Genomic DNA, 25,725 nt, shown 5'->3' with positions numbered 1-25,725 from the left:
ACGGGAGCGGGCCCCTCCTTCGTGCACTCGGGAGGAGGTGAATAAATGAAAAAAATTCACCCCACCAGTCCACCCCCGACCCGGAAGTGCCTGTCGGCTATAAAGGGGACAATTTTCACTTCTTTTCTCGCTTACGACCATACTACCCCGAGAACGCCCGATCTCGTCCGATCTCGGAAGCTAAGCAGGGTCGGGCCTGGTTAGTACTTGGATGGGAGACCGCCTGGGAATACCAGGTGCTGTAAGCTTTTGCACCCACGTGAACACTCTTTCACATTATTTCGCGGTTCCTTTTCTCCACTTTTTCACCTCAGCCTTAACTGGGAGAGCCACAACGTTGAACTGACATTTTTAAATCTCTTATTGATGTGTCGCACCTCGGCTGGAAAAGCACACTTTTGCAACAGACATCAAGTACCGAGGAGCTGCTTGCTCGCAGCGGACCGTATGCGAGCCTGACAGGCTGAGCGCTCAAACCACCACGGGAGCGGGCCCCTCCTTCGTGCACTCGGGAGGAGGTGAATAAATGAAAAAAATTCACCCCACCAGTCCACCCCCGACCCGGAAGTGCCTGTCGGCTATAAAGGGGACAGTTTTCACTTCTTTTCTCGCTTACGACCATACTACCCCGAGAACGCCCGATCTCGTCCGATCTCGGAAGCTAAGCAGGGTCGGGCCTGGTTAGTACTTGGATGGGAGACCGCCTGGGAATACCAGGTGCTGTAAGCTTTTGCACCCACGTGAACACTCTTTCACATTATTTCGCGGTTCCTTTTCTCCACTTTTTCACCTCAGCCTTAACTGGGAGAGCCACAACGTTGAACTGACATTTTTAAATCTCTTATTGATGTGTCGCACCTCGGCTGGAAAAGCACACTTTTGCAACAGACATCAAGTACCGAGGAGCTGCGTGCTCGCAGCGGACCGTATGCGAGCCTGACAGGCTGAGCGCTCAAACCACCACGGGAGCGGGCCCCTCCTTCGTGCACTCGGGAGGAGTTGAATAAATGAAAAAAATTCACCCCACCAGTCCACCCCCGACCCGGAAGTGCCTGTCGGCTATAAAGGGGACAATTTTCACTTCTTTTCTCGCTTACGACCATACTACCCCGAGAACGCCCGATCTCGTCCGATCTCGGAAGCTAAGCAGGGTCGGGCCTGGTTAGTACTTGGATGGGAGACCGCCTGGGAATACCAGGTGCTGTAAGCTTTTGCACCCACGTGAACACTCTTTCACGTTATTTCGCGCTTCCTTTTCTCCACTTTTTCACCTCAGCCTTAACTGGGAGAGCCACAACGTTGAACTGACATTTTGAAATCTCTTATTGATGTGGTGCACCTCCGCTGGAAAAGCACACTTTTGCAACAGACATCAAGTACCGAGGAGCTGCGTGCTCGCAGCGGACCGTATGCGAGCCTGACAGGCTGAGCGCTCAAACCACCACGGGAGCGGGCCCCTCCTTCGTGCACTCGGGAGGAGGTGAATAAATGAAAAAAATTCACCCCACCACTCCACCCCCGACCCGGAAGTGCCTGTCAGCTATAAAGGGGACAATTTTCACAATTTTTCTCGCTTACGGCCATACTACCCTGAGAACGCCCGATCTCGTCCGATCTCGGAAGCTAAGCAGGGTCGGGCCTGGTTAGTACTTGGATGGGAGACCGCCTGGGAATACCAGGTGCTGTAAGCTTTTGCACCCACCTCCAATTCACAACACAAATCACTGCTCTTGCCTAAAATTTTGGCTTTCATTTGTCATTCAACTTTCACTTATCCTGTGTTTTGAAATCGTTTCCTTCAAGTTGATTTGACAGATCAACGTCTCTTTGGAATAAAATAATGTCCAACAGAGAGAGCCGTCTGCACGCTGCTCGGTCATGATAGCACTTGGACAAGAAGCAGCTTGGGATTTCCGCCTGCTGGATGCTTTTGCACCTCCACTGGAAAAGCAAAATTTTGCAAAAGACATCAAGTACCGAGGAGCTGCGTGCTCGCAGCGGACCGTATGCGAGCCTGACAGGCTGAGCGCTCAAACCACCACGGGAGCGGGCCCCTCCTTCGTGCACTCGGGAGGAGGTGAATAAATGAAAAAAATTCACCCCACCAGTCCACCCCCGACCCGGAAGTGCCTGTCGGCTATAAAGGGGACAATTTTCACTTCTTTTCTCGCTTACGACCATACTACCCCGAGAACGCCCGATCTCGTCCGATCTCGGAAGCTAAGCAGGGTCGGGCCTGGTTAGTACTTGGATGGGAGACCGCCTGGGAATACCAGGTGCTGTAAGCTTTTGCACCCACGTGAACACTCTTTCACATTATTTCGCGGTTCCTTTTCTCCACTTTTTCACCTCAGCCTTAACTGGGAGAGCCACAACGTTGAACTGACATTTTTAAATCTCTTATTGATGTGTCGCACCTCGGCTGGAAAAGCACACTTTTGCAACAGACATCAAGTACCGAGGAGCTGCTTGCTCGCAGCGGACCGTATGCGAGCCTGACAGGCTGAGCGCTCAAACCACCACGGGAGCGGGCCCCTCCTTCGTGCACTCGGGAGGAGGTGAATAAATGAAAAAAATTCACCCCACCAGTCCACCCCCGACCCGGAAGTGCCTGTCGGCTATAAAGGGGACAGTTTTCACTTCTTTTCTCGCTTACGACCATACTACCCCGAGAACGCCCGATCTCGTCCGATCTCGGAAGCTAAGCAGGGTCGGGCCTGGTTAGTACTTGGATGGGAGACCGCCTGGGAATACCAGGTGCTGTAAGCTTTTGCACCCACGTGAACACTCTTTCACATTATTTCGCGGTTCCTTTTCTCCACTTTTTCACCTCAGCCTTAACTGGGAGAGCCACAACGTTGAACTGACATTTTTAAATCTCTTATTGATGTGTCGCACCTCCGCTGGAAAAGCACACTTTTGCAACAGACATCAAGTACCGAGGAGCTGCGTGCTCGCAGCGGACCGTATGCGAGCCTGACAGGCTGAGCGCTCAAACCACCACGGGAGCGGGCCCCTCCTTCGTGCACTCGGGAGGAGTTGAATAAATGAAAAAAATTCACCCCACCAGTCCACCCCCGACCCGGAAGTGCCTGTCGGCTATAAAGGGGACAATTTTCACTTCTTTTCTCGCTTACGACCATACTACCCCGAGAACGCCCGATCTCGTCCGATCTCGGAAGCTAAGCAGGGTCGGGCCTGGTTAGTACTTGGATGGGAGACCGCCTGGGAATACCAGGTGCTGTAAGCTTTTGCACCCACGTGAACACTCTTTCACGTTATTTCGCGCTTCCTTTTCTCCACTTTTTCACCTCAGCCTTAACTGGGAGAGACACAACGTTGAACTGATATTTTTAAATTTCTTATTGATGTGTTGCACCTCCGCTGGAAAAGCACACTTTTGCAACAGACATCAAGTACCGAGGAGCTGCGTGCTCGCAGCGGACCGTATGCGAGCCTGACAGGCTGAGCGCTCAAACAACCACGGGAGCGGGCCCCTCCTTCGTGCACTCGGGAGGAGGTGAATAAATGAAAAAAATTCACCCCACCACTCCGCCCCCGACCCGGAAGTGCCCTGTCAGCTATAAAGGGGACGATTTTCACTTCTTTTCTCGCTTACGGCCATACTACCCTGAGAACGCCCGATCTCGTCCGATCTCGGAAGCTAAGCAGGGTCGGGCCTGGTTAGTACTTGGATGGGAGACCGCCTGGGAATACCAGGTGCTGTAAGCTTTTGCACCCACGTGAACACTCTTTCACGTTATTTCGCGCTTCCTTTTCTCCACTTTTTCACCTCAGCCTTAACTGGGAGAGACACAACGTTGAACTGACATTTTTAAATCTCTTATTGATGTGTTGCACCTCGGCTGGAAAAGCACACTTTTGCAACAGACATCAAGTACCGAGGAGCTGCGTGCTCGCAGCGGACCGTATGCGAGCCTGACAGGCTGAGCGCTCAAACCACCACGGGAGCGGGCCCCTCCTTCGTGCACTCGGGAGGAGGTGAATAAATGAAAAAAATTCACCCCACCAGTCCACCCCCGACCCGGAAGTGCCTGTCGGCTATAAAGGGGACAGTTTTCACTTCTTTTCTCCCTTACGACCATACTACCCCGAGAACGCCCGATCTCGTCCGATCTCGGAAGCTAAGCAGGGTCGGGCCTGGTTAGTACTTGGATGGGAGACCGCCTGGGAATACCAGGTGCTGTAAGCTTTTGCACCCACGTGAACACTCTTTCACATTATTTCGCGGTTCCTTTTCTCCACTTTTTCACCTCAGCCTTAACTGGGAGAGCCACAACGTTGAACTGACATTTTTAAATCTCTTATTGATGTGTCGCACCTCCGCTGGAAAAGCACACTTTTGCAACAGACATCAAGTACCGAGGAGCTGCGTGCTCGCAGCGGACCGTATGCGAGCCTGACAGGCTGAGCGCTCAAACCACCACGGGAGCGGGCCCCTCCTTCGTGCACTCGGGAGGAGGTGAATAAATGAAAAAAATTCACCCCACCAGTCCACCCCCGACCCGGAAGTGCCTGTCGGCTATAAAGGGGACAATTTTCACTTCTTTTCTCGCTTACGACCATACTACCCCGAGAACGCCCGATCTCGTCCGATCTCGGAAGCTAAGCAGGGTCGGGCCTGGTTAGTACTTGGATGGGAGACCGCCTGGGAATACCAGGTGCTGTAAGCTTTTGCACCCACGTGAACACTCTTTCACGTTATTTCGCGCTTCCTTTTCTCCACTTTTTCACCTCAGCCTTAACTGGGAGAGACACAACGTTGAACTGATATTTTTAAATTTCTTATTGATGTGTTGCACCTCCGCTGGAAAAGCACACTTTTGCAACAGACATCAAGTACCGAGGAGCTGCGTGCTCGCAGCGGACCGTATGCGAGCCTGACAGGCTGAGCGCTCAAACAACCACGGGAGCGGGCCCCTCCTTCGTGCACTCGGGAGGAGGTGAATAAATGAAAAAAATTCACCCCACCACTCCGCCCCCGACCCGGAAGTGCCCTGTCAGCTATAAAGGGGACGATTTTCACTTCTTTTCTCGCTTACGGCCATACTACCCTGAGAACGCCCGATCTCGTCCGATCTCGGAAGCTAAGCAGGGTCGGGCCTGGTTAGTACTTGGATGGGAGACCGCCTGGGAATACCAGGTGCTGTAAGCTTTTGCACCCACGTGAACACTCTTTCACGTTATTTCGCGCTTCCTTTTCTCCACTTTTTCACCTCAGCCTTAACTGGGAGAGACACAACGTTGAACTGACATTTTTAAATCTCTTATTGATGTGTTGCACCTCCGCTGGAAAAGCACACTTTTGCAACAGACATCAAGTACCGAGGAGCTGCGTGCTCGCAGCGGACCGTATGCGAGCCTGACAGGCTGAGCGCTCAAACCACCACGGGAGCGGGCCCCTCCTTCGTGCACTCGGGAGGAGGTGAATAAATGAAAAAAATTCACCCCACCACTCCACCCCCGACCCGGAAGTGCCTGTCGGCTATAAAGGGGAGAATTTTCACTTCTTTTCTCGCTTACGACCATACTACCCCGAGAACGCCCGATCTCGTCCAATCTCGGAAGCTAAGCAGGGTCGGGCCTGGTTAGTACTTGGATGGGAGACCGCCTGGGAATACCAGGTGCTGTAAGCTTTTGCACCCACGTGAACACTCTTTCACGTTATTTCGCGCTTCCTTTTCTCCACTTTTTCACCTCAGCCTTAACTGGGAGAGACACAACGTTGAACTGACATTTTTAAATTTCTTATTGATCTGTTGCACCTCCGCTGGAAAAGCACACTTTTGCAACAGACATCAAGTACCGAGGAGCTGCGTGCTCGCAGCGGGCCGTATGCGAGCCTGACAGGCTGAGCGCTCAAACCACCACGGGAGCGGGCCCCTCCTTCGTGCACTCGCGAGGAGGTGAATAAATGAAAAAAAATCACCCCACTACTCCGCCCCCGACCCGGAAGTGCCCTGTCAGCTATAAAGGGGACAATTTTCACTTCTTTTCTCGCTTAAGGCCATACTACCCTGAGAATTCCCGATCTCGTCCGATCTCGGAAGCTAAGCAGGGTCGGGCCTGGTTAGTACTTGGATGGGAGACCGCCTGGGAATACCAGGTGCTGTAAGCTTTTGCACCCACGTAAACACTCTTTCACGTTATTTCGCGCTTCCTTTTCTCCACTTTTTCACCTCAGCCTTAACTGGGAGAGCCACAACGTTGAACTGACATTTTGAAATCTCTTATTGATGTGGTGCACCTCCGCTGGAAAAGCACACTTTTGCAACAGACATCAAGTACCGAGGAGCTGCGTGCTCGCAGCGGGCCGTATGCGAGCCTGACAGGCTGAGCGCTCAAACCACCACGGGAGCGGGCCCCTCCTTCGTGCACTCGCGAGGAGGTGAAAAATGAAAAAAAATCACCCCACTACTCCGCCCCCGACCCGGAAGTGCCCTGTCAGCTATAAAAGGGACAATTTTCACTTCTTTTCTCGCTTACGGCCATACTACCCCGAGAACGCCCGATCTCGTCCGATCTCGGAAGCTAAGCAGGGTCGGGCCTGGTTAGTACTTGGATGGGAGACCGCCTGGGAATACCAGGTGCTGTAAGCTTTTGCACCCACGTGAACACTCTTTCACGTTATTTCGCGCTTCCTTTTCTCCACTTTTTCACCTCAGCCTTAACTGGGAGAGCCACAACGTTCAACTGACATTTTTAAATCTCTTATTGATGTGTCGCACCTCCGCTGGAAAAGCACACTTTTGCAACAGACATCAAGTACCGAGGAGCTGCGTGCTCGCAGCGGACCGTATGCGAGCCTGACAGGCTGAGCGCTCAAACCACCACGGGAGCGGGCCCCTCCTTCGTGCACTCGGGAGGAGGTGAATAAATGAAAAAAATTCAACCCACCACTCCACCCCCGACCCGGAAGTGCCTGTCAGCTATAAAGGGGACAATTTTCACAATTTTTCTCGCTTACGGCCATACTACCCTGAGAACGCCCGATCTCGTCCGATCTCGGAAGCTAAGCAGGGTCGGGCCTGGTTAGTACTTGGATGGGAGACCGCCTGGGAATACCAGGTGCTGTAAGCTTTTGCACCCACCTCCAATTCACAACACAAATCACTGCTCTTGCCTAAAATTTTGGCTTTCATTTGTCATTCAACTTTCACTTATCCTGTGTTTTGAAATCGTTTCCTTCAAGTTGATTTGACAGATCAACGTCTCTTTGGAATAAAATAATGTCCAACAGAGAGAGCCGTCTGCACGCTGCTCGGTCATGATAGCACTTGGACAAGAAGCAGCTTGGGATTTCCGCCTGCTGGATGCTTTTGCACCTCCACTGGAAAAGCAAAATTTTGCAACAGACATCAAGTACCGAGGAGCTGCGTGCTCGCAGCGGACCGTATGCGAGCCTGACAGGATGAGCGCTCAAACCACCACGGGAGCGGGCCCCTCCTTCGTGCACTCGCGAGGAGGTGAATAAATGAAAAAAAATCACCCCACTACTCCGCCCCCGACCCGGAAGTGCCCTGTCAGCTATAAAAGGGACAATTTTCACTTCTTTTCTCGCTTACGGCCATACTACCCTGAGAACGCCCGATCTCGTCCGATCTCGGAAGCTAAGCTGGGTCGGGCCTGGTTAGTACTTGGATGGGAGACCGCCTGGGAATACCAGGTGCTGTAAGCTTTTGCACCCACGTGAACACTCTTTCACGTTATTTCGTGCTACCTTTTCTCCACTTTTTTCACCTCAGCCTTAACTGGGGGACCCACAACGTTGAACTGACATTTTTAAATCTCTTATTGATGTGTTGCACCTCCGCTGGAAAAGCACACTTTTGCAACAGACATCAAGTACCGAGGAGCTGCGTGCTCGCAGCGGGCCGTATGCGAGCCTGACAGGCTGAGCGCTCAAACCACCACGGGAGCGGGCCCCTCCTGCGTGCACTCGCGAGGAGGTGAATAAATGAAAAAAATTCACCCCACTACTGCGACCCCGACCCGGAAGTGCCCTGTCAGCTATAAAGGGGACAATTTTCACTTCTTTTCTCGCTTACGGCCATACTACCCTGAGAACGCCCGATCTCGTCCGATCTCGGAAGCTAAGCAGGGTCGGGCCTGGTTAGTACTTGGATGGGAGACCGCCTTGGAATACCAGGTGCTGTAAGCTTTTGCACCCACCTCCAATTCACAACACAAATCACTGCTCTTGCCTAAAAATTTTGGCTTTCATTTGTCATTCAACTTTCACTTATCCTGTGTTTTGAAATCGTTTCCTTCAAGTTGATTTGACAGATCAACGTCTCTTTGGAATAAAATAATGTCCAACAGAGAGAGCCGTCTGCACGCTGCTCGGTCATGATAGCACTTGGACAAGAAGCAGCTTGGGATTTCCGCCTGCTGGATGCTTTTGCACCTCCACTGGAAAAGCAAAATTTTGCAACAGACATCAAGTACCGAGGAGCTGCGTGCTCGCAGCGGACCGTATGCGAGCCTGACAGGCTGAGCGCTCAAACCACCACGGGAGCGGGCCCCTCCTTCGTGCACTCGCGAGGAGGTGAATAAATGAAAAAAAATCACCCCACTACTCCGCCCCCGACCCGGAAGTGCCCTGTCAGCTATAAAAGGGACAATTTTCACTTCTTTTCTCGCTTACGGCCATACTACCCTGAGAACGCCCGATCTCGTCCGATCTCGGAAGCTAAGCTGGGTCGGGCCTGGTTAGTACTTGGATGGGAGACCGCCTGGGAATACCAGGTGCTGTAAGCTTTTGCACCCACGTGAACACTCTTTCACGTTATTTCGCGCTACCTTTTCTCCACTTTTTTCACCTCAGCCTTAACTGGGGGACCCACAACGTTGAACTGACATTTTTAAATCTCTTATTGATGTGTTGCACCTCCGCTGGAAAAGCACACTTTTGCAACAGACATCAAGTACCGAGGAGCTGCGTGCTCGCAGCGGGCCGTATGCGAGCCTGACAGGCTGAGCGCTCAAACCACCACGGGAGCGGGCCCCTCCTGCGTGCACTCGCGAGGAGGTGAATAAATGAAAAAAATTCACCCCACTACTGCGCCCCCGACCCGGAAGTGCCCTGTCAGCTATAAAGGGGACAATTTTCACTTCTTTTCTCGCTTACGGCCATACTACCCTGAGAACGCCCGATCTCGTCCGATCTCGGAAGCTAAGCAGGGTCGGGCCTGGTTAGTACTTGGATGGGAGACCGCCTTGGAATACCAGGTGCTGTAAGCTTTTGCACCCACCTCCAATTCACAACACAAATCACTGCTCTTGCCTAAAATTTTGGCTTTCATTTGTCATTCAACTTTCACTTATCCTGTGTTTTGAAATCGTTTCCTTCAAGTTGATTTGACAGATCAACGTCTCTTTGGAATAAAATAATGTCCAACAGAGAGAGCCGTCTGCACGCTGCTCGGTCATGATAGCACTTGGACAAGAAGCAGCTTGGGATTTCCGCCTGCTGGATGCTTTTGCACCTCCACTGGAAAAGCAAAATTTTGCAACAGACATCAAGTACCGAGGAGCTGCGTGCTCGCAGCGGACCGTATGCGAGCCTGACAGGCTGAGCGCTCAAACCACCACGGGAGCGGGCCCCTCCTTCGTGCACTCGCGAGGAGGTGAATAAATGAAAAAAAATCACCCCACTACTCCGCCCCCGACCCGGAAGTGCCCTGTCAGCTATAAAAGGGACAATTTTCACTTCTTTTCTCGCTTACGGCCATACTACCCTGAGAACGCCCGATCTCGTCCGATCTCGGAAGCTAAGCTGGGTCGGGCCTGTTTAGTACTTGGATGGGAGACCGCCTGGGAATACCAGGTGCTGTAAGCTTTTGCACCCACGTGAACACTCTTTCACGTTATTTCGCGCTACCTTTTCTCCACTTTTTTCACCTCAGCCTTAACTGGGGGACCCACAACGTTGAACTGACATTTTTAAATCTCTTATTGATGTGTTGCACCTCCGCTGGAAAAGCACACTTTTGCAACAGACATCAAGTACCGAGGAGCTGCGTGCTCGCAGCAGGCCGTATGCGAGCCTGACAGGCTGAGCGCTCAAACCACCACGGGAGCGGGCCCCTCCTGCGTGCACTCGCGAGGAGGTGAATAAATGAAAAAAATTCACCCCACTACTGCGCCCCCGACCCGGAAGTGCCCTGTCAGCTATAAAGGGGACAATTTTCACTTCTTTTCTCGCATACGGCCATACTACCCTGAGAACGCCCGATCTCGTCCGATCTCGGAAGCTAAGCAGGGTCGGGCCTGGTTAGTACTTGGATGGGAGACCGCCTGGGAATACCAGTTGCTGTAAGCTTTTGCACCCACGTGAACACTCTTTGACGTTACTTCGCGCTTCCTTTTCTCCACTTTTTCACCTCAGCCTTAACTGGGAGAGCCACAACGTTCAACTGACATTTTTAAATCTCTTATTGATGTGTCGCACCTCCGCTGGAAAAGCACACTTTTGCAACAGACATCAAGTACCGAGGAGCTGCGTGCTCGCAGCGGACCGTATGCGAGCCTGACAGGCTGAGCGCTCAAACCACCACGGGAGCGGGCCCCTCCTTCGTGCACCCGCGAGGAGGTGAATAAATGAAAAAAATTCACCCCACTACTCCGCCCCCGACCCGGAAGTGCCCTGTCTGCTATAAAGGGGACAATTTTCACGTTTTCCCTCGCTTACGGCCATACTACCCTGAGAACGCCAGATCTCGGAAGCTAAGCAGGGTCGGGCCTGGTTAGTACTTGGATGGGAGACCGCCTGGGAATACCAGGTGCTGTAAGCTTTTGCACCCACGTGAACACTCTTTCACGTTATTTCGCGCTACCTTTTCTCCACTTTTTTCACCTCAGCCTTAACTGGGGGACCCTCAACGTTGAACTGATATTTTTAAATCTCTTATTGATGTGTTGCACCTCCGCTGGAAAAGCACACTTTTGCAACAGACATCAAGTACCGAGGAGCTGCGTGCTCGCAGCTGGCCGTATGCGAGCCTGACAGGCTGAGCGCTCAAACCACCACGGGAGCGGGCCCCTCCTTCGTGCACTCGGGAGGAGGTGAATAAATGAAAAAAATTCACCCCACCAGTCCACCCCCGACCCGGAAGTGCCTGTCGGCTATAAAGGGGACAGTTTTCACTTCTTTTCTCGCTTACGACCATACTACCCCGAGAACGCCCGATCTCGTCCGATCTCGGAAGCTAAGCAGGGTCGGGCCTGGTTAGTACTTGGATGGGAGACCGCCTGGGAATACCAGGTGCTGTAAGCTTTTGCACCCACGTGAACACTCTTTCACATTATTTCGCGGTTCCTTTTCTCCACTTTTTCACCTCAGCCTTAACTGGGAGAGCCACAACGTTGAACTGACATTTTTAAATCTCTTATTGATGTGTCGCACCTCCGCTGGAAAAGCACACTTTTGCAACAGACATCAAGTACCGAGGAGCTGCGTGCTCGCAGCGGACCGTATGCGAGCCTGACAGGCTGAGCGCTCAAACCACCACGGGAGCGGGCCCCTCCTTCGTGCACTCGGGAGGAGGTGAATAAATGAAAAAAATTCACCCCACCAGTCCACCCCCGACCCGGAAGTGCCTGTCGGCTATAAAGGGGACAATTTTCACTTCTTTTCTCGCTTACGACCATACTACCCCGAGAACGCCCGATCTCGTCCGATCTCGGAAGCTAAGCAGGGTCGGGCCTGGTTAGTACTTGGATGGGAGACCGCCTGGGAATACCAGGTGCTGTAAGCTTTTGCACCCACGTGAACACTCTTTCACATTATTTCGCGGTTCCTTTTCTCCACTTTTTCACCTCAGCCTTAACTGGGAGAGCCACAACGTTGAACTGACATTTTTAAATCTCTTATTGATGTGGTGCACCTCCGCTGGAAAAGCACACTTTTGCAACAGACATCAAGTACCGAGGAGCTGCGTGCTCGCAGCGGACCGTATGCGAGCCTGACAGGCTGAGCGCTCAAACCACCACGGGAGCGGGCCCCTCCTTCGTGCACTCGGGAGGAGGTGAATAAATGAAAAAAATTCACCCCACCACTCCACCCCCAACCCGGAAGTGCCTGTCAGCTATAAAGGGGACAATTTTCACTTCTTTTCTCGCTTACGGCCATACTACCCTGAGAACGCCCGATCTCGTCCGATCTCGGAAGCTAAGCAGGGTCGGGCCTGGTTAGTACTTGGATGGGAGACCGCCTGGGAATACCAGGTGCTGTAAGCTTTTGCACCCACCTCCAATTCACAACACAAATCACTGCTCTTGCCTAAAATTTTGGCTTTCATTTGTCATTCAACTTTCACCTATCCTGTGTTTTGAAATCGTTTCCTTCAAGTTGATTTGACAGATCAACGTCTCTTTGGAATAAAATAATGTCCAACAGAGGGAGCCGTCTGCACGCTGCTCGGTCATGATAGCACTTGGACAAGAAGCAGCTTGGGATTTCCGCCTGCTGGATGCTTTTGCACCTCCACTGGAAAAGCAAAATTTTGCAAAAGACATCAAGTACCGAGGAGCTGCGTGCTCGCAGCGGACCGTATGCGAGCCTGACAGGCTGAGCGCTCAAACCACCACGGGAGCGGGCCCCTCCTTCGTGCACTCGCGAGGAGGTGAAAAATGAAAAAAAATCACCCCACTACTCCGCCCCCGACCCGGAAGTGCCCTGTCAGCTATAAAAGGGACAATTTTCACTTCTTTTCTCGCTTACGGCCATACTACCCTGAGAACGCCCGATCTCGTCCGATCTCGGAAGCTAAGCAGGGTCGGGCCTGGTTAGTACTTGGATGGGAGACCGCCTGGGAATACCAGGTGCTGTAAGCTTTTGCACCCACGTGAACACTCTTTCACATTATTTCGCGGTTCCTTTTCTCCACTTTTTCACCTCAGCCTTAACTGGGAGAGCCACAACGTTGAACTGACATTTTTAAATCTCTTATTGATGTGTCGCACCTCCGCTGGAAAAGCACACTTTTGCAACAGACATCAAGTACCGAGGAGCTGCGTGCTCGCAGCGGACCGTATGCGAGCCTGACAGGCTGAGCGCTCAAACCACCACGGGAGCGGGCCCCTCCTTCGTGCACTCGGGAGGAGGTGAATAAATGAAAAAAATTCACCCCACCAGTCCACCCCCGACCCGGAAGTGCCTGTCGGCTATAAAGGGGACAATTTTCACTTCTTTTCTCGCTTACGACCATACTACCCCGAGAACGCCCGATCTCGTCCGATCTCGGAAGCTAAGCAGGGTCGGGCCTGGTTAGTACTTGGATGGGAGACCGCCTGGGAATACCAGGTGCTGTAAGCTTTTGCACCCACGTGAACACTCTTTCACATTATTTCGCGGTTCCTTTTCTCCACTTTTTCACCTCAGCCTTAACTGGGAGAGCCACAACGTTGAACTGACATTTTTAAATCTCTTATTGATGTGGTGCACCTCCGCTGGAAAAGCACACTTTTGCAACAGACATCAAGTACCGAGGAGCTGCGTGCTCGCAGCGGACCGTATGCGAGCCTGACAGGCTGAGCGCTCAAACCACCACGGGAGCGGGCCCCTCCTTCGTGCACTCGGGAGGAGGTGAATAAATGAAAAAAATTTACCCCACCACTCCACCCCCAACCCGGAAGTGCCTGTCAGCTATAAAGGGGACAATTTTCACTTCTTTTCTCGCTTACGGCCATACTACCCTGAGAACGCCCGATCTCGTCCGATCTCGGAAGCTAAGCAGGGTCGGGCCTGGTTAGTACTTGGATGGGAGACCTTCTGGGAATACCAGGTGCTGTAAGCTTTTGCACCCACCTCCAATTCACAACACAAATCACTGCTCTTGCCTAAAATTTTGGCTTTCATTTGTCATTCAACTTTCACCTATCCTGTGTTTTGAAATCGTTTCCTTCAAGTTGATTTGACAGATCAACGTCTCTTTGGAATAAAATAATGTCCAACAGAGGGAGCCGTCTGCACGCTGCTCGGTCATGATAGCACTTGGACAAGAAGCAGCTTGGGATTTCCGCCTGCTGGATGCTTTTGCACCTCCACTGGAAAAGCAAAATTTTGCAAAAGACATCAAGTACCGAGGAGCTGCGTGCTCGCAGCGGACCGTATGCGAGCCTGACAGGCTGAGCGCTCAAACCACCACGGGAGCGGGCCCCTCCTTCGTGCACTCGCGAGGAGGTGAAAAATGAAAAAAAATCACCCCACTACTCCGCCCCCGACCCGGAAGTGCCCTGTCAGCTATAAAAGGGACAATTTTCACTTCTTTTCTCGCTTACGGCCATACTACCCTGAGAACGCCCGATCTCGTCCGATCTCGGAAGCTAAGCAGGGTCGGGCCTGGTTAGTACTTGGATGGGAGACCGCCTGGGAATACCAGGTGCTGTAAGCTTTTGCACCCACGTGAACACTCTTTCACGTTATTTCGCGCTTCCTTTTCTCCACTTTTTCACCTCAGCCTTAACTGGGAGAGACACAACGTTGAACTGATATTTTTAAATTTCTTATTGATGTGTTGCACCTCCGCTGGAAAAGCACACTTTTGCAACAGACATCAAGTACCGAGGAGCTGCGTGCTCGCAGCGGACCGTATGCGAGCCTGACAGGCTGAGCGCTCAAACAACCACGGGAGCGGGCCCCTCCTTCGTGCACTCGGGAGGAGGTGAATAAATGAAAAAAATTCACCCCACCACTCCGCCCCCGACCCGGAAGTGCCCTGTCAGCTATAAAGGGGACGATTTTCACTTCTTTTCTCGCTTACGGCCGTACTACCCTGAGAACGCCCGATCTCGTCCGATCTCGGAAGCTAAGCAGGGTCGGGCCTGGTTAGTACTTGGATGGGAGACCGCCTGGGAATACCAGGTGCTGTAAGCTTTTGCACCCACGTGAACACTCTTTCACGTTATTTCGCGCTTCCTTTTCTCCACTTTTTCACCTCAGCCTTAACTGGGAGAGACACAACGTTGAACTGACATTTTTAAATCTCTTATTGATGTGTTGCACCTCCGCTGGAAAAGCACACTTTTGCAACAGACATCAAGTACCGAGGAGCTGCGTGCTCGCAGCGGACCGTATGCGAGCCTGACAGGCTGAGCGCTCAAACCACCACGGGAGCGGGCCCCTCCTTCGTGCACTCGGGAGGAGGTGAATAAATGAAAAAAATTCACCCCACCACTCCACCCCCGACCCGGAAGTGCCTGTCGGCTATAAAGGGGACAATTTTCACTTCTTTTCTCGCTTACGACCATACTACCCCGAGAACGCCCGATCTCGTCCGATCTCGGAAGCTAAGCAGGGTCGGGCCTGGTTAGTACTTGGATGGGAGACCGCCTGGGAATACCAGGTGCTGTAAGCTTTTGCACCCACGTGAACACTCTTTCACGTTATTTCGCGCTTCCTTTTCTCCACTTTTTCACCTCAGCCTTAACTGGGAGAGACACAACGTTGAACTGACATTTTTAAATTTCTTATTGATCTGTTGCACCTCCGCTGGAAAAGCACACTTTTGCAACAGACATCAAGTACCGAGGAGCTGCGTGCTCGCAGCGGGCCGTATGCGAGCCTGACAGGCTGAGCGCTCAAACCACCACGGGAGCGGGCCCCTCCTTCGTGCACTCGCGAGGAGGTGAATAAATGAAAAAAAATCACCCCACTACTCCGCCCCCGACCCGGAAGTGCCCTGTCAGCTATAAAGGGGACAATTTTCACTTCTTTTCTCGCTTAAGGCCATACTACCCTGAGAACGCCCGATCTCGTCCGATCTCGGAAGCTAAGCAGGGTCGGGCCTGGTTAGTACTTGGATGGGAGACCGCCTGGGAATACCAGGTGCTGTAAGCTTTTGCACCCACGTAAACACTCTTTCACGTTATTTCGCGCTTCCTTTTCTCCACTTTTTCACCTCAGCCTTAACTGGGAGAGCCACAACGTTGAACTGACATTTTGAAATCTCTTATTGATGTGGTGCACCTCCGCTGGAAAAGCACACTTTTGCAACAGACATCAAGTACCGAGGAGCTGCGTGCTCGCAGCGGGCCGTATGCGAGCCTGACAGGCTGAGCGCTCAAACAACCACGGGAGCGGGCCCCTCCTTCGTGCACTCGCGAGGAGGTGAAAAATGAAAAAAAATCACCCCACTACTCCGCCCCCGACCCGGAAGTGCCCTGTCAGCTATAAAAGGGACAATTTTCACTTCTTTTCTCGCTTACGGCCATACTACCCCGAGAACGCCCGATCTCGTCCGATCTCGGAAGCTAAGCAGGGTCGGGCCTGGTTAGTACTTGGATGGGAGACCGCCTGGGAATACCAGGTGCTGTAAGCTTTTGCACCCACGTGAACACTCTTTCACGTTATTTCGCGCTTCCTTTTCTCCACTTTTTCACCTCAGCCTTAACTGGGAGAGCCACAACGTTCAACTGACATTTTTAAATCTCTTATTGATGTGTCGCACCTCCGCTGGAAAAGCACACTTTTGCAACAGACATCAAGTACCGAGGAGCTGCGTGCTCGCAGCGGACCGTATGCGAGCCTGACAGGCTGAGCGCTCAAACCACCACGGGAGCGGGCCCCTCCTTCGTGCACCCGCGAGGAGGTGAATAAATGAAAAAAATTCACCCCACTACTCCGCCCCCGACCTGGAAGTGCCCTGTCTGCTATAAAGGGGACAATTTTCACTTTTTCCCTCGCTTACGGCCATACTACCCTGAGAACGCCAGATCTCGGAAGCTAAGCAGGGTCGGGCCTGGTTAGTACTTGGTTGGGAGACCGCCTGGGAATACCAGGTGCTGTAAGCTTTTGCACCCACGTGAACACTCTTTGACGTTATTTCGCGCTACCTTTTCTCCACTTTTTTCACCTCAGCCTTAACTGGGGGACCCTCAACGTTGAACTGATATTTTTAAATCTCTTATTGATGTGTTGCACCTCCGCTGGAAAAGCACACTTTTGCAACAGACATCAAGTACCGAGGAGCTGCGTGCTCGCAGCTGGCCGTATGCGAGCCTGACAGGCTGAGCGCTCAAACCACCACGGGAGCGGGCCCCTCCTTCGTGCACTCGCGAGGAGGTGAATAAATGAAAAAAATTCACCCCACTACTGCGCCCCCGACCCGGAAGTGCCCTGTCAGCTATAAAGGGGACAATTTTCACTTCTTTTCTCGCTTACGGCCATACTACCCTGAGAACGCCCGATCTCGTCCGATCTCGGAAGCTAAGCAGGGTCGGGCCTGGTTAGTACTTGGATGGGAGACCGCCTGGGAATACCAGGTGTTGTAAGCTTTTGCACCCACGTGAACACTCTTTGACGTTATTTCGCGCTTCCTTTTCTCCACTTTTTCACCTCAGCCTTAACTGGGAGAGCCACAACGTTGAACTGACATTTTTAAATCTCTTATTGATGTGTCGCACCTCCGCTGGAAAAGCACACTTTTGCAACAGACATCAAGTACCGAGGAGCTGCGTGCTCGCAGCGGGCCGTATGCGAGCCTGACAGGCTGAGCGCTCAAACCACCACGGGAGTGGGCCCCTCCTTCGTGCACTCGGGAGGAGGTGAATAAATGAAAAAAATTCACCCCACTACTCCACCCCCGACCCGGAAGTTCCTGTCAGCTATAAAGGGGACAATTTTCACTTCTTTTCTCGCTTACGACCATACTACCCCGAGAACGCCCGATCTCGTCCGATCTCGGAAGCTAAGCAGGGTCGGGCCTGGTTAGTACTTGGATGGGAGACCGCCTGGGAATACCAGGTGCTGTAAGCTTTTGCACCCACGTGAACACTCTTTGACGTTATTTCGCGCTTCCTTTTCTCCACTTTTTCACCTCAGCCTTAACTGGGAGAGCCACAACGTTGAACTGACATTTTTAAATCTCTTATTGATGTGTCGCACCTCCGCTGGAAAAGCACACTTTTGCAACAGACATCAAGTACCGAGGAGCTGCGTGCTCGCAGCGGACCGTATGCGAGCCTGACAGGCTGAGCGCTCAAACCACCACGGGAGCGGGCCCCTCCTTCGTGCACTCGGGAGGAGGTGAATAAATGAAAAAAATTCACCCCACCACTCCACCCCCGACCCGGAAGTGCCTGTCGGCTATAAAGGGGACAATTTTCACTTCTTTTCTCGCTTACGACCATACTACCCCGAGAACGCCCGATCTCGTCCGATCTCGGAAGCTAAGCAGGGTCGGGCCTGGTTAGTACTTGGATGGGAGACCGCCTGGGAATACCAGGTGCTGTAAGCTTTTGCACCCACGTGAACACTCTTTCACGTTATTTCGCGCTTCATTTTCTCCACTTTTTCACCTCAGCCTTAACTGGGAGAGACACAACGTTGAACTGACATTTTTAAATTTCTTATTGATGTGTTGCACCTCCGCTGGAAAAGCACACTTTTGCAACGGACATCAAGTACCGAGGAGCTGCGTGCTCGCAGCGGGCCGTATGCGAGCCTGACAGGCTGAGCGCTCAAACCACCACGGGAGCGGGCCCCTCCTTCGTGCACTCGCGAGGAGGTGAATAAATGAAAAAAAATCACCCCACTACTCCGCCCCCGACCCGGAAGTGCCCTGTCAGCTATAAAGGGGACAATTTTCACTTCTTTTCTCGCTTAAGGCCATACTACCCTGAGAACGCCCGATCTCGTCCGATCTCGGAAGCTAAGCAGGGTCGGGCCTGGTTAGTACTTGGATGGGAGACCGCCTGGGAATACCAGGTGCTGTAAGCTTTTGCACCCACGTAAACACTCTTTCACGTTATTTCGCGCTTCCTTTTCTCCACTTTTTCACCTCAGCCTTAACTGGGAGAGCCACAACGTTGAACTGACATTTTGAAATCTCTTATTGATGTGGTGCACCTCCGCTGGAAAAGCACACTTTTGCAACAGACATCAAGTACCGAGGAGCTGCGTGCTCGCAGCGGACCGTATGCGAGCCTGACAGGCTGAGCGCTCAAACCACCACGGGAGCGGGCCCCTCCTTCGTGCACTCGGGAGGAGGTGAATAAATGAAAAAAATTCACCCCACCACTCCACCCCCGACCCGGAAGTGCCTGTCAGCTATAAAGGGGACAATTTTCACAATTTTTCTCGCTTACGGCCATACTACCCTGAGAACGCCCGATCTCGTCCGATCTCGGAAGCTAAGCAGGGTCGGGCCTGGTTAGTACTTGGATGGGAGACCGCCTGGGAATACCAGGTGCTGTAAGCTTTTGCACCCACCTCCAATTCACAACACAAATCACTGCTCTTGCCTAAAATTTTGGCTTTCATTTGTCATTCAACTTTCACTTATCCTGTGTTTTGAAATCGTTTCCTTCAAGTTGATTTGACAGATCAACGTCTCTTTGGAATAAAATAATGTCCAACAGAGAGAGCCGTCTGCACGCTGCTCGGTCATGATAGCACTTGGACAAGAAGCAGCTTGGGATTTCCGCCTGCTGGATGCTTTTGCACCTCCACTGGAAAAGCAAAATTTTGCAAAAGACATCAAGTACCGAGGAGCTGCGTGCTCGCAGCGGACCGTATGCGAGCCTGACAGGCTGAGCGCTCAAACCACCACGGGAGCGGGCCCCTCCTTCGTGCACTCGCGAGGAGGTGAAAAATGAAAAAAAATCACCCCACTACTCCGCCCCCGACCCGGAAGTGCCCTGTCAGCTATAAAAGGGACAATTTTCACTTCTTTTCTCGCTTACGGCCATACTACCCCGAGAACGCCCGATCTCGTCCGATCTCGGAAGCTAAGCAGGGTCGGGCCTGGTTAGTACTTGGATGGGAGACCGCCTGGGAATACCAGGTGCTGTAAGCTTTTGCACCCACGTGAACACTCTTTCACGTTATTTCGCGCTTCCTTTTCTCCACTTTTTCACCTCAGCCTTAACTGGGAGAGACACAACGTTGAACTGACATTTTTAAATCTCTTATTGATGTGCTGCACCTCCGCTGGAAAAGCACACTTTTGCAACAGACATCAAGTACCGAGGAGCTGCGTGCTCGCAGCGGACCGTATGCGAGCCTGACAGGCTGAGCGCTCAAACCACCACGGGAGCGGGCCCCTCCTTCGTGCACTCGGGAGGAGGTGAATAAATGAAAAAAATTCACCCCACTACTCCGCCCCCGACCCGGAAGTGCCCTGTCTGCTATAAAGGGGACAATTTTCACGTTTTCCCTCGCTTACGGCCATACTACCCTGAGAACGCCCGATCTCGTCCGATCTCGGAAGCTAAGCAGGGTCGGGCCTGGTTAGTACTTGGATGGGAGACCGCCTGGGAATACCAGGTGCTGTAAGCTTTTGCACCCACGTGAACACTCTTTCACGTTATTTCGCGCTACCTTTTCTCCACTTTTTTCACCTCAGCCTTAACTGGGGGACCCTCAACGTTGAACTGATATTTTTAAATCTCTTATTGATGTGTTGCACCTCCGCTGGAAAAGCACACTTTTGCAACAGACATCAAGTACCGAGGGGCTGCGTGCTCGCAGCTGGCCGTATGCGAGCCTGACAGGCTGAGCGCTCAAACCACCACGGGAGCGGGCCCCTCCTTCGTGCACTCGCGAGGAGGTGAATAAATGAAAAAAAATTAACCCCACTACTGCGCCCCCGACCCGGAAGTGCCCTGTCAGCTATAAAGGGGACAATTTTCACTTCTTTTCTCGCTTACGGCCATACTACCCTGAGAACGCCCGATCTCGTCCGATCTCGGAAGCTAAGCAGGGTCGGGCCTGGTTAGTACTTGGATGGGAGACCGCCTGGGAATACCAAGTGCTGTAAGCTTTTGCACCCACGTGAACACTCTTTCACGTTATTTCGCGCTACCTTTTCTCCACTTTTTTCACCTCAGCCTTAACTGGGGGACCCACAACGTTGAACTGATATTTTTAAATTTATTATTGATGTGTTGCACCTCCGCTGGAAAAGCACACTTTTGCAACAGACATCAAGTACCGAGGAGCTGCGTGCTCGCAGCGGACCGTATGCAAGCCTGACAGGCTGAGCGCTCAAACAACCACGGGAGCGGGCCCCTCCTTCGTGCACTCGGGAGGAGGTGAATAAATGAAAAAAATTCACCCCACCACTCCGCCCCCGACCCGGAAGTGCCCTGTCAGCTATAAAGGGGACGATTTTCACTTCTTTTCTCGCTTACGGCCATACTACCCTGAGAACGCCCGATCTCGTCCGATCTCGGAAGCTAAGCAGGGTCGGGCCTGGTTAGTACTTGGATGGGAGACCGCCTGGGAATACCAGGTGCTGTAAGCTTTTGCACCCACCTCCAATTCACAACACAAATCACTGCTCTTGCCTAAAATTTTGGCTTTCATTTGTCATTCAACTTTCACCTATCCTGTGTTTTGAAATCGTTTCCTTCAAGTTGATTTGACAGATCAACGTCTCTTTGGAATAAAATAATGTCCAACAGAGGGAGCCGTCTGCACGCTGCTCGGTCATGATAGCACTTGGACAAGAAGCAGCTTGGGATTTCCGCCTGCTGGATGCTTTTGCACCTCCACTGGAAAAGCAAAATTTTGCAAAAGACATCAAGTACCGAGGAGCTGCGTGCTCGCAGCGGACCGTATGCGAGCCTGACAGGCTGAGCGCTCAAACCACCACGGGAGCGGGCCCCTCCTTCGTGCACTCGGGAGGAGGTGAATAAATGAAAAAAATTCACCCCACCACTCCACCCCCAACCCGGAAGTGCCTGTCAGCTATAAAGGGGACAATTTTCACTTCTTTTCTCGCTTACGGCCATACTACCCTGAGAACGCCCGATCTCGTCCGATCTCGGAAGCTAAGCAGGGTCGGGCCTGGTTAGTACTTGGATGGGAGACCGCCTGGGAATACCAGGTGCTGTAAGCTTTTGCACCCACCTCCAATTCACAACACAAATCACTGCTCTTGCCTAAAATTTTGGCTTTCATTTGTCATTCAACTTTCACCTATCCTGTGTTTTGAAATCGTTTCCTTCAAGTTGATTTGACAGATCAACGTCTCTTTGGAATAAAATAATGTCCAACAGAGGGAGCCGTCTGCACGCTGCTCGGTCATGATAGCACTTGGACAAGAAGCAGCTTGGGATTTCCGCCTGCTGGATGCTTTTGCACCTCCACTGGAAAAGCAAAATTTTGCAAAAGACATCAAGTACCGAGGAGCTGCGTGCTCGCAGCGGACCGTATGCGAGCCTGACAGGCTGAGCGCTCAAACCACCACGGGAGCGGGCCCCTCCTTCGTGCACTCGCGAGGAGGTGAAAAATGAAAAAAAATCACCCCACTACTCCGCCCCCGACCCGGAAGTGCCCTGTCAGCTATAAAAGGGACAATTTTCACTTCTTTTCTCGCTTACGGCCATACTACCCTGAGAACGCCCGATCTCGTCCGATCTCGGAAGCTAAGCAGGGTCGGGCCTGGTTAGTACTTGGATGGGAGACCGCCTGGGAATACCAGGTGCTGTAAGCTTTTGCACCCACGTGAACACTCTTTCACGTTATTTCGCGCTTCCTTTTCTCCACTTTTTCACCTCAGCCTTAACTGGGAGAGACACAACGTTGAACTGATATTTTTAAATTTCTTATTGATGTGTTGCACCTCCGCTGGAAAAGCACACTTTTGCAACAGACATCAAGTACCGAGGAGCTGCGTGCTCGCAGCGGACCGTATGCAAGCCTGACAGGCTGAGCGCTCAAACAACCACGGGAGCGGGCCCCTCCTTCGTGCACTCGGGAGGAGGTGAATAAATGAAAAAAATTCACCCCACCACTCCGCCCCCGACCCGGAAGTGCCCTGTCAGCTATAAAGGGGACGATTTTCACTTCTTTTCTCGCTTACGGCCATACTACCCTGAGAACGCCCGATCTCGTCCGATCTCGGAAGCTAAGCAGGGTCGGGCCTGGTTAGTACTTGGATGGGAGACCGCCTGGGAATACCAGGTGCTGTAAGCTTTTGCACCCACGTGAACACTCTTTCACGTTATTTCGCGCTTCCTTTTCTCCACTTTTTCACCTCAGCCTTAACTGGGAGAGACACAACGTTGAACTGACATTTTTAAATCTCTTATTGATGTGTTGCACCTCCGCTGGAAAAGCACACTTTTGCAACAGACATCAAGTACCGAGGAGCTGCGTGCTCGCAGCGGACCGTATGCGAGCCTGACAGGCTGAGCGCTCAAACCACCACGGGAGCGGGCCCCTCCTTCGTGCACTCGGGAGGAGGTGAATAAATGAAAAAAATTCACCCCACTACTCCGCCCCCGACCCGGAAGTGCCCTGTCTGCTATAAAGGGGACAATTTTCACGTTTTCCTTCGCTTACGGCCATACTACCCTGAGAACGCCCGATCTCGTCCGATCTCGGAAGCTAAGCAGGGTCGGGCCTGGTTAGTACTTGGATGGGAGACCGCCTGGGAATACCAGGTGCTGTAAGCTTTTGCACCCACGTGAACACTCTTTCACGTTATTTCGCGCTACCTTTTCTCCACTTTTTTCACCTCAGCCTTAACTGGGGGACCCTCAACGTTGAACTGATATTTTTAAATCTCTTATTGATGTGTTGCACCTCCGCTGGAAAAGCACACTTTTGCAACAGACATCAAGTACCGAGGAGCTGCGTGCTCGCAGCTGGCCGTATGCGAGCCTGACAGGCTGAGCGCTCAAACCAACACGGGAGCGGGCCCCTCCTTCGTGCACTCGCAAGGAGGTGAATAAAGGAAAAAAATTCACCCCACTACTGCGCCCCCGACCCGGAAGTGCCCTGTCAGCTATAAAGGGGACAATTTTCACTTCTTTTCTCGCTTACGGCCATACTACCCTGAGAACGCCCGATCTCGTCCGATCTCGGAAGCTAAGCAGGGTCGGGCCTGGTTAGTACTTGGATGGGAGACCGCCTGGGAATACCAGGTGCTGTAAGCTTTTGCACCCACGTGAACACTCTTTCACGTTATTTCGCGCTACCTTTTCTCCACTTTTTTCACCTCAGCCTTAACTGGGGGACCCACAACGTTGAACTGATATTTTTAAATCTCTTATTGATGTGTTGCACCTCCGCTGGAAAAGCACACTTTTGCAACAGACATCAAGTACCGAGGAGCTGCGTGCTCGCAGCGGACCGTATGCAAGCCTGACAGGCTGAGCGCTCAAACCACCACGGGAGCGGGCCCCTCCTTCGTGCACTCGGGAGGAGGTGAATAAATGAAAAAAATTCACCCCACCACTCCGCCCCCGACCCGGAAGTGCCCTGTCAGCTATAAAGGGGACGATTTTCACTTCTTTTCTCGCTTACGGCCATACTACCCTGAGAACGCCCGATCTCGTCCGATCTCGGAAGCTAAGCAGGGTCGGGCCTGGTTAGTACTTGGATGGGAGACCGCCTGGGAATACCAGGTGCTGTAAGCTTTTGCACCCACGTGAATACTCTTTCACGTTATTTCGCGCTTCCTTTTCTCCACTTTTTCACCTCAGCCTTAACTGGGAGAGCCACAACGTTCAACTGACATTTTTAAATCTCTTATTGATGTGTTGCACCTCCGCTGGAAAAGCACACTTTTGCAACAGACATCAAGTACCGAGGAGCTGCGTGCTCGCAGCGGACCGTATGCGAGCCTGACAGGCTGAGCGCTCAAACCACCACGGGAGCGGGCCCCTCCTTCGTGCACCCGCGAGGAGGTGAATAAATGAAAAAAATTCACCCCACTACTCCGCCCCCGACCCGGAAGTGCCCTGTCTGCTATAAAGGGGACAATTTTCACGTTTTCCCTCGCTTACGGCCATACTACCCTGAGAACGCCCGATCTCGTCCGATCTCGGAAGCTAAGCAGGGTCGGGCCTGGTTAATACTTGTGTAAGCTTTTGTTAAATTGTTAATTATTATCATTTTATATTTAAGCATTATATTCTTTTATGTTAGTTACCTTAATTATACTCTGTTTAATACGTCCTGAAATATTCTTATGTTGCTTACATGTGATTGGGGAAGAAAAGCAGGAAGGTGGGTCGTTACCGGAAGGGGGAGTGTTCGTTGGGGAGTGAGGAGGCAGCCGTTAAAAATAATAAATAAAAAAAAAAAGAAAGAGCTGTGTTCAAACGAAGTCGTCCTCTCCTTTTTGCCCATTCTAAACGTAGAGCAATCCATCTAAAACCTACGAACCCCTCAACTTACATTGGTGGCAGCGGTGTTGGTATGTTTTGTGTGGCTTTTTGACTCTTTTTATGCTACGATTTTTTCATGCTAATTGTCATATTGCTAGCCACATGGATTTTGCGCTCTACCGAATGGCTGCTGCTAATCGCTAATTTGGATGAGATTTTGAGGCTTCCTGCAGTTTGAATTTTTCCTACCTTCTTCTTGGCCATTGTTTCCATCATTATTCACAGTTTTTGAGCTCGCTATGTCCAATACTGAGACTTCCGTTAGTCAACCCCCTGAAGTGGCTCATTCCACTGCTGCTTCTATGGCTGCTGCGAATATTACTCAGCTAGGCCGCCTCAACATTGATTTACCACCAGCTTTTAAGGGAGATGGGACCGTGTCTTTTACTAGCTGGTCTCGGCGTTTTGAGGTGTCGATGCAAGCCATGTATGACCGACCAACCACTGAAATGTCATCTGTACTGGCTTCAGTTTTACCGACAAAATTAGCTGAGGCTGCATTTCTGTACTGGGATAGCCTTTCCCCCGCAGTCAAGGAGGACTACGGGGCTGTCAAGAAGAGGCTCCAGGATGTTTTTG

The 25,725-nt window shown here is 52.0% G+C and overlaps 46 non-coding genes and 3 pseudogenes across 46 annotated transcripts; all 49 read left to right on the top strand.

Annotated features, from left to right (window-relative positions):
- The first annotated feature begins 129 nt into the window (after positions 1–129).
- LOC147189263 (5S ribosomal RNA) lies at positions 130–248 on the top strand. The gene has a single exon (XR_015098389.1). It is a non-coding gene; the product is annotated as a 5S ribosomal RNA (ribosomal RNA).
- Positions 249–610: 362 nt separating this feature from the next.
- Positions 611–729, top strand: LOC147189262 (5S ribosomal RNA). Its single transcript, XR_015098388.1, has one exon. It is a non-coding gene; the product is annotated as a 5S ribosomal RNA (ribosomal RNA).
- A 362-nt stretch (positions 730–1,091) lies between these two features.
- On the top strand, positions 1,092–1,210 carry LOC147189261 (5S ribosomal RNA). The gene has a single exon (XR_015098387.1). It is a non-coding gene; the product is annotated as a 5S ribosomal RNA (ribosomal RNA).
- A 362-nt stretch (positions 1,211–1,572) lies between these two features.
- LOC147189260 (5S ribosomal RNA) lies at positions 1,573–1,691 on the top strand. Its single transcript, XR_015097820.1, has one exon. It is a non-coding gene; the product is annotated as a 5S ribosomal RNA (ribosomal RNA).
- A 478-nt stretch (positions 1,692–2,169) lies between these two features.
- Positions 2,170–2,288, top strand: LOC147189259 (5S ribosomal RNA). The gene has a single exon (XR_015098385.1). It is a non-coding gene; the product is annotated as a 5S ribosomal RNA (ribosomal RNA).
- Positions 2,289–2,650: 362 nt separating this feature from the next.
- On the top strand, positions 2,651–2,769 carry LOC147189258 (5S ribosomal RNA). The gene has a single exon (XR_015098384.1). It is a non-coding gene; the product is annotated as a 5S ribosomal RNA (ribosomal RNA).
- A 362-nt stretch (positions 2,770–3,131) lies between these two features.
- On the top strand, positions 3,132–3,250 carry LOC147189257 (5S ribosomal RNA). Its single transcript, XR_015098383.1, has one exon. It is a non-coding gene; the product is annotated as a 5S ribosomal RNA (ribosomal RNA).
- A 363-nt stretch (positions 3,251–3,613) lies between these two features.
- On the top strand, positions 3,614–3,732 carry LOC147189256 (5S ribosomal RNA). Its single transcript, XR_015097819.1, has one exon. It is a non-coding gene; the product is annotated as a 5S ribosomal RNA (ribosomal RNA).
- Positions 3,733–4,094: 362 nt separating this feature from the next.
- LOC147189255 (5S ribosomal RNA) lies at positions 4,095–4,213 on the top strand. The gene has a single exon (XR_015098465.1). It is a non-coding gene; the product is annotated as a 5S ribosomal RNA (ribosomal RNA).
- A 362-nt stretch (positions 4,214–4,575) lies between these two features.
- Positions 4,576–4,694, top strand: LOC147189254 (5S ribosomal RNA). The gene has a single exon (XR_015098382.1). It is a non-coding gene; the product is annotated as a 5S ribosomal RNA (ribosomal RNA).
- Positions 4,695–5,057: 363 nt separating this feature from the next.
- Positions 5,058–5,176, top strand: LOC147189253 (5S ribosomal RNA). The gene has a single exon (XR_015097818.1). It is a non-coding gene; the product is annotated as a 5S ribosomal RNA (ribosomal RNA).
- A 362-nt stretch (positions 5,177–5,538) lies between these two features.
- On the top strand, positions 5,539–5,657 carry LOC147189252 (5S ribosomal RNA; annotated as a pseudogene).
- Positions 5,658–6,020: 363 nt separating this feature from the next.
- Positions 6,021–6,139, top strand: LOC147189251 (5S ribosomal RNA). The gene has a single exon (XR_015098421.1). It is a non-coding gene; the product is annotated as a 5S ribosomal RNA (ribosomal RNA).
- Positions 6,140–6,501: 362 nt separating this feature from the next.
- LOC147189250 (5S ribosomal RNA) lies at positions 6,502–6,620 on the top strand. Its single transcript, XR_015098032.1, has one exon. It is a non-coding gene; the product is annotated as a 5S ribosomal RNA (ribosomal RNA).
- Positions 6,621–6,982: 362 nt separating this feature from the next.
- On the top strand, positions 6,983–7,101 carry LOC147189249 (5S ribosomal RNA). Its single transcript, XR_015097817.1, has one exon. It is a non-coding gene; the product is annotated as a 5S ribosomal RNA (ribosomal RNA).
- A 479-nt stretch (positions 7,102–7,580) lies between these two features.
- Positions 7,581–7,699, top strand: LOC147189248 (5S ribosomal RNA). Its single transcript, XR_015097979.1, has one exon. It is a non-coding gene; the product is annotated as a 5S ribosomal RNA (ribosomal RNA).
- A 364-nt stretch (positions 7,700–8,063) lies between these two features.
- LOC147189247 (5S ribosomal RNA) lies at positions 8,064–8,182 on the top strand. Its single transcript, XR_015098039.1, has one exon. It is a non-coding gene; the product is annotated as a 5S ribosomal RNA (ribosomal RNA).
- A 480-nt stretch (positions 8,183–8,662) lies between these two features.
- LOC147189246 (5S ribosomal RNA) lies at positions 8,663–8,781 on the top strand. Its single transcript, XR_015097978.1, has one exon. It is a non-coding gene; the product is annotated as a 5S ribosomal RNA (ribosomal RNA).
- Positions 8,782–9,145: 364 nt separating this feature from the next.
- On the top strand, positions 9,146–9,264 carry LOC147189245 (5S ribosomal RNA). The gene has a single exon (XR_015098038.1). It is a non-coding gene; the product is annotated as a 5S ribosomal RNA (ribosomal RNA).
- Positions 9,265–9,743: 479 nt separating this feature from the next.
- On the top strand, positions 9,744–9,862 carry LOC147189244 (5S ribosomal RNA). Its single transcript, XR_015098266.1, has one exon. It is a non-coding gene; the product is annotated as a 5S ribosomal RNA (ribosomal RNA).
- A 364-nt stretch (positions 9,863–10,226) lies between these two features.
- Positions 10,227–10,345, top strand: LOC147189243 (5S ribosomal RNA). Its single transcript, XR_015098425.1, has one exon. It is a non-coding gene; the product is annotated as a 5S ribosomal RNA (ribosomal RNA).
- Positions 10,346–10,708: 363 nt separating this feature from the next.
- LOC147189242 (5S ribosomal RNA) lies at positions 10,709–10,817 on the top strand (annotated as a pseudogene).
- Positions 10,818–11,180: 363 nt separating this feature from the next.
- On the top strand, positions 11,181–11,299 carry LOC147189241 (5S ribosomal RNA). The gene has a single exon (XR_015098381.1). It is a non-coding gene; the product is annotated as a 5S ribosomal RNA (ribosomal RNA).
- A 362-nt stretch (positions 11,300–11,661) lies between these two features.
- LOC147189240 (5S ribosomal RNA) lies at positions 11,662–11,780 on the top strand. The gene has a single exon (XR_015098380.1). It is a non-coding gene; the product is annotated as a 5S ribosomal RNA (ribosomal RNA).
- A 362-nt stretch (positions 11,781–12,142) lies between these two features.
- On the top strand, positions 12,143–12,261 carry LOC147189239 (5S ribosomal RNA). The gene has a single exon (XR_015097816.1). It is a non-coding gene; the product is annotated as a 5S ribosomal RNA (ribosomal RNA).
- A 478-nt stretch (positions 12,262–12,739) lies between these two features.
- LOC147189238 (5S ribosomal RNA) lies at positions 12,740–12,858 on the top strand. The gene has a single exon (XR_015097815.1). It is a non-coding gene; the product is annotated as a 5S ribosomal RNA (ribosomal RNA).
- A 362-nt stretch (positions 12,859–13,220) lies between these two features.
- LOC147189237 (5S ribosomal RNA) lies at positions 13,221–13,339 on the top strand. Its single transcript, XR_015098379.1, has one exon. It is a non-coding gene; the product is annotated as a 5S ribosomal RNA (ribosomal RNA).
- A 362-nt stretch (positions 13,340–13,701) lies between these two features.
- LOC147189236 (5S ribosomal RNA) lies at positions 13,702–13,820 on the top strand. Its single transcript, XR_015097837.1, has one exon. It is a non-coding gene; the product is annotated as a 5S ribosomal RNA (ribosomal RNA).
- A 478-nt stretch (positions 13,821–14,298) lies between these two features.
- LOC147189235 (5S ribosomal RNA) lies at positions 14,299–14,417 on the top strand. Its single transcript, XR_015097814.1, has one exon. It is a non-coding gene; the product is annotated as a 5S ribosomal RNA (ribosomal RNA).
- A 363-nt stretch (positions 14,418–14,780) lies between these two features.
- LOC147189234 (5S ribosomal RNA) lies at positions 14,781–14,899 on the top strand. Its single transcript, XR_015098042.1, has one exon. It is a non-coding gene; the product is annotated as a 5S ribosomal RNA (ribosomal RNA).
- A 362-nt stretch (positions 14,900–15,261) lies between these two features.
- On the top strand, positions 15,262–15,380 carry LOC147189233 (5S ribosomal RNA). The gene has a single exon (XR_015098378.1). It is a non-coding gene; the product is annotated as a 5S ribosomal RNA (ribosomal RNA).
- A 363-nt stretch (positions 15,381–15,743) lies between these two features.
- LOC147189232 (5S ribosomal RNA) lies at positions 15,744–15,862 on the top strand. The gene has a single exon (XR_015098282.1). It is a non-coding gene; the product is annotated as a 5S ribosomal RNA (ribosomal RNA).
- A 362-nt stretch (positions 15,863–16,224) lies between these two features.
- Positions 16,225–16,343, top strand: LOC147189231 (5S ribosomal RNA). Its single transcript, XR_015098031.1, has one exon. It is a non-coding gene; the product is annotated as a 5S ribosomal RNA (ribosomal RNA).
- A 363-nt stretch (positions 16,344–16,706) lies between these two features.
- Positions 16,707–16,815, top strand: LOC147189230 (5S ribosomal RNA; annotated as a pseudogene).
- A 364-nt stretch (positions 16,816–17,179) lies between these two features.
- LOC147189229 (5S ribosomal RNA) lies at positions 17,180–17,298 on the top strand. Its single transcript, XR_015097933.1, has one exon. It is a non-coding gene; the product is annotated as a 5S ribosomal RNA (ribosomal RNA).
- Positions 17,299–17,660: 362 nt separating this feature from the next.
- LOC147189228 (5S ribosomal RNA) lies at positions 17,661–17,779 on the top strand. The gene has a single exon (XR_015098377.1). It is a non-coding gene; the product is annotated as a 5S ribosomal RNA (ribosomal RNA).
- A 362-nt stretch (positions 17,780–18,141) lies between these two features.
- LOC147189227 (5S ribosomal RNA) lies at positions 18,142–18,260 on the top strand. The gene has a single exon (XR_015098376.1). It is a non-coding gene; the product is annotated as a 5S ribosomal RNA (ribosomal RNA).
- A 363-nt stretch (positions 18,261–18,623) lies between these two features.
- On the top strand, positions 18,624–18,742 carry LOC147189226 (5S ribosomal RNA). Its single transcript, XR_015098281.1, has one exon. It is a non-coding gene; the product is annotated as a 5S ribosomal RNA (ribosomal RNA).
- Positions 18,743–19,104: 362 nt separating this feature from the next.
- On the top strand, positions 19,105–19,223 carry LOC147189225 (5S ribosomal RNA). The gene has a single exon (XR_015097813.1). It is a non-coding gene; the product is annotated as a 5S ribosomal RNA (ribosomal RNA).
- Positions 19,224–19,701: 478 nt separating this feature from the next.
- On the top strand, positions 19,702–19,820 carry LOC147189224 (5S ribosomal RNA). Its single transcript, XR_015098030.1, has one exon. It is a non-coding gene; the product is annotated as a 5S ribosomal RNA (ribosomal RNA).
- Positions 19,821–20,183: 363 nt separating this feature from the next.
- Positions 20,184–20,302, top strand: LOC147189223 (5S ribosomal RNA). The gene has a single exon (XR_015097812.1). It is a non-coding gene; the product is annotated as a 5S ribosomal RNA (ribosomal RNA).
- A 365-nt stretch (positions 20,303–20,667) lies between these two features.
- LOC147189222 (5S ribosomal RNA) lies at positions 20,668–20,786 on the top strand. Its single transcript, XR_015098220.1, has one exon. It is a non-coding gene; the product is annotated as a 5S ribosomal RNA (ribosomal RNA).
- A 364-nt stretch (positions 20,787–21,150) lies between these two features.
- On the top strand, positions 21,151–21,269 carry LOC147189221 (5S ribosomal RNA). Its single transcript, XR_015097811.1, has one exon. It is a non-coding gene; the product is annotated as a 5S ribosomal RNA (ribosomal RNA).
- A 478-nt stretch (positions 21,270–21,747) lies between these two features.
- Positions 21,748–21,866, top strand: LOC147189220 (5S ribosomal RNA). The gene has a single exon (XR_015097809.1). It is a non-coding gene; the product is annotated as a 5S ribosomal RNA (ribosomal RNA).
- Positions 21,867–22,344: 478 nt separating this feature from the next.
- On the top strand, positions 22,345–22,463 carry LOC147189219 (5S ribosomal RNA). Its single transcript, XR_015097808.1, has one exon. It is a non-coding gene; the product is annotated as a 5S ribosomal RNA (ribosomal RNA).
- Positions 22,464–22,826: 363 nt separating this feature from the next.
- Positions 22,827–22,945, top strand: LOC147189218 (5S ribosomal RNA). Its single transcript, XR_015097807.1, has one exon. It is a non-coding gene; the product is annotated as a 5S ribosomal RNA (ribosomal RNA).
- A 363-nt stretch (positions 22,946–23,308) lies between these two features.
- On the top strand, positions 23,309–23,427 carry LOC147189217 (5S ribosomal RNA). Its single transcript, XR_015097806.1, has one exon. It is a non-coding gene; the product is annotated as a 5S ribosomal RNA (ribosomal RNA).
- Positions 23,428–23,791: 364 nt separating this feature from the next.
- LOC147189216 (5S ribosomal RNA) lies at positions 23,792–23,910 on the top strand. The gene has a single exon (XR_015097805.1). It is a non-coding gene; the product is annotated as a 5S ribosomal RNA (ribosomal RNA).
- Positions 23,911–24,274: 364 nt separating this feature from the next.
- LOC147189215 (5S ribosomal RNA) lies at positions 24,275–24,393 on the top strand. The gene has a single exon (XR_015097804.1). It is a non-coding gene; the product is annotated as a 5S ribosomal RNA (ribosomal RNA).
- The last annotated feature ends 1,332 nt before the right edge of the window (positions 24,394–25,725 follow it).

This window comes from Hippocampus guttulatus, chromosome 20 (assembly GCF_054856545.1).
Source record: "Hippocampus guttulatus isolate MCC_2025c chromosome 20, RoL_Hgut_1.0, whole genome shotgun sequence".
Classification (NCBI taxonomy): Eukaryota; Metazoa; Chordata; class Actinopteri; order Syngnathiformes; family Syngnathidae; genus Hippocampus; species Hippocampus guttulatus.
This window is presented reverse-complemented; position numbering and strand designations above follow the sequence as displayed.